Consider the following 6,609-nt stretch of genomic DNA (forward strand, 5'->3'; position numbering starts at 1 on the left):
ATTTCCTTTCAGGCAGTTGCAGAGAGCGATGAGGTCTCCCCTGAGCCTCCTCTTCCCCAGACCAAACACCCCCAGCTCCCTCAGCCGCTCCTCACAGGATTTGTGCTCCAGACCCTTCACCAGCTCCATAGTCCTGCTCTGGACGCACTCCAGGGCCTCGATGTCCTTCTGGTACTGAGGGACCCAAAGCTGAACACAGCACTGAGGTGCGGCCTACCCACAGCAGAGTACAGGGGAATGAGCACCCCCAGGCCCTGCTGACTGCACTATTCCCAAGCCAGTACAAGCCAGTATGCCTTTGGCCTTCCCATCCAAACCACCATGCTGGAAGGGAAAAAATACATAGGAAATTCCTTCGAATGACATCAAACCCCACTGCTCCGCGAATGCTAGGAGTACAGATGTGTGCAGGCCGCGGTTCTGCCTCCAGCCCTAGCCAGGGCTTCAGGTTGGCTGTCAGAGGGCTGACACCCCCTTTGGGAGCATTTCTGTAGGGGTCATGGTTGCAAACACAGAGCCAAATACTCTGCAAACAAAGGAGAGCTCATCCCTGAGCCCAGGGAAGGGGAAGGGCCCTGTGCTGGGCTGCACCCGGGATATCAGCCTTGCAAAAAGCCCCTGAGAGGTGAGACAGGGGCAGGTCCATGCCACAGCATCTCTGCTGCTCAGTGCCTCGTGCTAGGGTTCCCAGAGCAGGGCAGAGGCACGAATTTACAGGGGGAAGCAAACATGAAGGGCAGAAGATGGCAGAGACCTCGACTTCTCTCAAATTACTGCATAGGAATCCCAGAGGTTCAGGGTTTCTGGTAAGGGCCATGGTAGTTTTGGACTGTGCATTAGCAGAGCTGCTGAAGGGGCCTGAGGAGGCCTTGGCAGGCCAGCTCCATGCTTCTGCCCTCACCAAGCTGAAACACACAGCGAGCTTTTCCTTCTTCACTGGAGGAAGGGCGGGCAGAGCAGCAGGGCCGCAGCCGAGCAGTGATTTCCCCTGTCCATGCCACCTGCAAGCACTGCCCGGCCTGCCCCTTCCAGCCCCAGGGTGCTGAGAGGATGGCAGAAACTTGCCATATCACAGCAATATCACGACACAGCAAATACACTGCTCTTGTCGGGACATGGGGAAGAGGACGATGACCTAAACCATGGAGATATCCAAAACGAAGTACGATGAGCAAGACTGAAGACTTGACAGCTGGAGTCCCTCGTCCTTTGCGTGGTACATGCAGGCATCCTGGCGTTTGCGAGCATCTTGATGGGATGAAATCAGTTTAGTTTAAAATAAATATTACCTTCTCCTTTCGTGAGGAAGGAACAACTAACTGTTGTTACGTGGGTTTCTTTTCCATGCTACACCATGATAAGAAATACACAGGTTAAACGGGCCAGCTGAAGGGAAAGGGGCAGTAGCAGCAGGAACCCAAGCCAAGGGACGTGTAGCAGCCATCCACTGAAGTCATTTCCTATATAAAGGGAACAGAGGCATTAGCATCTTCTCCTGCAATCTTCTGCCTGCTCCATCCCTGGGGAGACAGGGGGAAGCCTATCTCCTGCAAATCCCACCGCAGAGCTGGAAAAAGTAGAGTCAGCGTCACTTCTTTAGGGTGACCCAGCCCACTGGCTGCTCTGTCCCCAAGAACCAGACCCTTGCCCAAAGTCCCGGCTCAAACATGGCACCAAACTCAGCCTGTGCCACAAACGGCTTCTGCTACACGCCAAGCCATTTCACCATTACACACCAAGCCATTTCACCAGCCAGACCACGCTGTTCCTCAGACAAAGCAGACAAGGAGCTCGTCCAGGTCCCCAACCAAACATCTGAACTTCCCCGGAGATTTTCTGCTGTGAACTCAAAACCCCCACCTCCATCAAACCGCACGTGAAATCCTCCCGGCACCACCTCCGCCTCTTTCTGCGTGCCACAGGAAAGAATTCCCTTCCCACCCAAGTCTTCGAGTCCGAGGAAAGGGGATTTAGAAATATTGTTAGGTACAGGTTTTGCTGTGTTTTCTCATATGCAGATGAAAAACTGAGCTTACAATAAATAAATAAATAAATAAATAAATAAATAAATAAATAAAATGAATAAAATAAATAAATAAATAAATAAAAATAAGTAAATAGAAGAATTTAAAAGGCATTTTTGCATTTCTGGGAAAGTGCTAGCCAGGGATTAGGGTGACATGTGCCACCTCGGGTCACAGATAATTTAACAGCTGGTGGCTGTGCAATAGCTGCTTGTAATTAACTCAGCGATGGGATGCAAGTCCTTACTTCAAGCTCCACGTGCTCACGGCGAAAGGAAAACTGCTCATCCCTGCAGCCTTCACTTCTAGCACCCAGCACAGGCGTGTTGCATTAGCGGTGAAGGATTTTTTTTTTGGCTTTGACCCTTACAAGCGGCGCGGTGCAGCTGGAGGAAGGTCTCATCCAAGCCTGTGCACACCCCGGCTGGCAGCAGGGCTCTCTGCAAGCACTAGATGGGGCTACGAGCCCGCTTCTCGTGTCCAACCCTCTGCAAACGAGAAATGCTTCCCTCAGGCTCAGCCCTCCTTGGCTCTGCTTTCACGCACCATTGCGCTGCGGCTGCTTCTGCAGCGTGGCATAAAATTCAGCGGGCTCGGCTCTGCCCACGAAGCTCCAGGGCTGCTGTCGGGCTTGGGGGCATCTCCCTGGCACCCAGGTATTTCAAAGCACTGAAATTCCTAATCCAGGCTGAGCGTGAGCCATTACACGGCTCATGACCGTCCCGCGGGGTGTTTAAGGTTGGACGTGGTGCTTAGAGACATGGGTTAGTGGGTGACAGTGGTGGTAGCGGGGTGGTTGGACCAGGTGATCCTGGAGGGCTTTTCCAACCTTAACGATTCTATGGCAGCAGAATCAGTGAAACCCTATAAGCATCTGCCTGAGCTACTGCCATCCATCCATCCATCCCTCCCTCCCTCCCTCTAGAGCAGCAGCCAGGCCCAAGGACACACCAGGATGAACTGCTGGCTGGTAACACAAGGGACAGTCCCCTCGGAGGGAAGAGTAGGCTTAGAAATCAAGCAGGGTAAATTCAGACCAGAGATATAGTCACAGGGTTCAGGCACTCGTGACCTCGCAGAGGAAAAACCCCTTGGGGTTTTGAAATAAGCTGCAACCTGTCCTAATTAGCTGCCTCTATGAACAGGAAAGAACCTGCTTAAAAATAACCCCAGACCTTCACCCAGGGCCCGAAACCAAACCTGCTCGTGGTAATCTTGATACCGTTAGCACAAACCGGCCCTTCTTTCCAGACTTTGCATAGCAAGATAGGTGATAAGTTACCGCTCCAACATGCAAACTTGTCTCCTGGATAGAGCAGCACAGAGAGGTCCTAAAGCTGCTCTGGACCCAGATCCTGCTCTGCTCTCATGGGTACAAAGAGATGAGCACCCAAAAATTGCCAGCACCCTCACCAACATCCGCGATCCTCTGCGGAAGAGCTGCTCTGGCTGCTGTGGCTGGCAAAGACAGCAGGGAGACACCGCAACCCCACGGGGCCTCAGGGTGACAGGGAAAGGAAAATAGCAGGGGAAAATAAAAATAGATAAGAATAAAAAAATAAAAAGGGCCTAAAAGGAAGTAGAATTGATGTCAACGTGGGGGGAAAAGCTGTAAGCAACAGCCCAGCCCTCGCAGTGGGAAGAACCCCTCCGCAGCCGGTCTATGGGCTCTGCCCAGGCCCTCGCATCTCCTCCCCGACTCACACCACGGTGGTGGGGAGGAAACGGCTGCAGCCCGTGTGAGGTGTGCTGTGTGCATAGTTGAGCTAGGACCAGGCAGAAGAAAAGGAGAGGCTCGCAGGGAGCCTTGTTTCTTGCTCCCCTCTCGCCCCTGCCATTGCTTACATAGTCTGGGCCCAAGGCTTCCTTGGGCAACAGCAAGTATTTTAGGCACAGCAGGAGAGGGAAGCAAGGGCTAAGGAAACTATGCGGTGCCTGCTTTCTAGCTTTCCTTTGCCAGAAGGATTAAAAGGTTTGTTTTCCTGCAACTCGCCCATCACCTTCCTGCTGGCCCTTGGCAGCCCCTCGCAACGAGCGGCTCAAGCACCCGGCTGCATACCGAGGGTGCTGAGCTGCAGGGACAGGAGAAAGGAGTAGGAGCAGCTGCGCTGAACAGAAATGCTTTGTTCTCCACGAAGGCGTAGGTCAGAGGGCAGAAGCAAGTTGGTTTTGGCCTGAGCACAAGAGAGGCAGGGAGGGAAAACGAACGAAGCAGGCAGATGATCCTGGGCAGGAGCGCGGCACCTAAGCAGAGAAGCTGTTCCAGTTCCAGGTCACCTGCTGGAAGAAGCAAGGTGGCAGAATTTTGATTAAGATTCTTTTTTTTTTTTTTTTTTTGTTAAAGTACGAAGAGGTGAAGCACAAGTGCTTGGGCAGGCAGAAAAGGGCCAGCTAGCTGGAACAGGCAGGCACCTGGCGAGCTTAGCAAAACCTCAGGGCGCTTCATCTCCACTCTCCCACCTGAAACCTCAGTCCTGGCAACTCCAGGCCTTGCATTATCAATATAAACCACAAAAGTTGTCATAACACTGCTGATTTAATGCTCGAGCAGCTCAACCGTCAGAGCTGCCACAGGTGTTGTGACCTTGCGAGTCACTCACACGTGGTTAAGCTTGAACTCCAACTCCTGAGGCTCATACCAGGTCCCCACCAAAAGATTCATCAGCTTGCTTGAAGGAAGACTATTTTTTTTTTTTTAATTAAAAAAAAAGAATGCAAGTCATGTTGCTCTGAGCACGTAGGAACAACATGCTTTACCCAGCAAGGTGCAAGGAATGAAGGTGGAGTTTGAGCAGCAGGATTCCCACGCCGCAGGAATGCGGTGGGTCCCTTACGGGCGATACGGGGAGCAGCACGGAGCCGCGAGCTGTTGCTGATCCTCCCCAGGAACGGAGGGGAGGTTCGTACATACACACAGCCTGGGGACTTGCGGTCAGGCAGGAGGAGCGCCCACCCTACATCCCTCAGCCAGAGACGCGCTGAAATACAGACAAGCATCAATTACCTGAGGTCGTGATCCACACCACCCGTGGGTGGCTGCTTCAGTCCCTGCTTGCAGGAACATTTGAGGGAAGATAAAATAGCCGAGGCGGCGGCGAACACGGGGATCTGCTTTTAGCAACGGTTGAGGGAAAATAAAATAGCCGAGAAGGCGGAGAACGCAGGGCTCTGCTTTTAGCAAGGAAAGTGCTTTTTTTGTGCCCCCCTGCCCCGAGGGAAGTTGAGGAGCCCATCTTCCAACGCCCCGTGAGACATGGGGCAAGGCTGACAACAAACTGCTCAAACCTGTTGCAACCAGGACGTTCCTACACTCGTCTACCAACTTAACTCCCAGATGCCCCAGGAGCCTTCAGGTCAAGAGCCGTGCTGCTTCAGGAAGGCAAACAGTTCCAGAGCTGGGAGGCTGCAGAACAAAGAGGTTGCATTTCACAGCCGGGCTTAGATGTTCCTCTTCACTTTTGTCCTTTAGTTCACGTTTGGACCTGGCCAACGTCACTTCAGGCAATGGATTTTTTTTTCAGTGACGCTTATAAATATCATGTTGCCCAGTTATTCTCCGGATCCAGGGGCTGCCAACATCAGGTTATTTGTACAAAACCTTGCTGCTAGAAGACTGGAGGAAGAAAGTCACAGCAGCAGTGCACCTGTGCTAGAGGTACACGAGCTCTTCCTTTATCTGCCCTAGGCGACAGGCACAAGAGACCTTGCTGGTGCTACACAACCGCCTCTTCCCATCCCCTCCTGTCTCCTGCTGGAGCTCCAACTGCAGGAGGCTAAGTGAAGTCAGAAGCACCCAGAGATGCTGAACCACCCGTCCTTATCAGTTCCCTATCAGCATCTCAGCAAAGAGCCCTGCGTGCTCAATATCCACTTCTGATGTCAACTGGTCGACGCCATGGCCCAAAACCACCCCCTCCAGCACAACCCCACACTGCAGACAAGTGGCTCGCGCTCCTCGTGTACCTCTGGCACATGCTTGTGGTATCGTAACAAAAGAATTGTGACCTTACCCACGGTACTTTTCCAAGGTGGCATCGTTTTATCTGCAGCTCAAGATAAACTGCCTGGGCACAGGATTCACGTATACTTGAAAGACAGCACCGTAAATTCACACTTCGTTCCCAGCATTTGTTTGAACAAACAGGACCTAGCCAAAGTAAGCAAGCTGCTCTTCTCTTTCGCCATTCTCTAAAGAGCCGTACAATTCTGAAAAAAAAAAAAAAGGAAAAAAATCTTCACAAGTTCATAAATCCTGAAAATGCTTTCAGTTGTTCAGTCCTAATGTGAGAACTTCTATACCTTTAGGTGAGATAAAGCTTAACAAATTAGGTAAGTACTCACAACCACTCTACAGTGAAAGGAGGAGAAAGTTGAAGCTGTGTTTAAAACACACACACACACACACACACACCCCTGCACAGGAACCAGGGAAAATAATCAGCCTCATCACAGGTCAAACACACAACTGTGATTCCTCCTAGGACAATTACCAAGAGCAATTCTGTTGTGCAACACAACAGGTGTATCGCAGCTCCCAGACTCTGTTGATTTGCTGATGTTTTTAAACAAACACTAGTAATGCGTA

The sequence above is a fragment of the Anser anser genome, assembly GCF_964211835.1.
Source record: "Anser anser genome assembly, chromosome: 4".
Taxonomy (NCBI): domain Eukaryota; kingdom Metazoa; phylum Chordata; class Aves; order Anseriformes; family Anatidae; genus Anser; species Anser anser.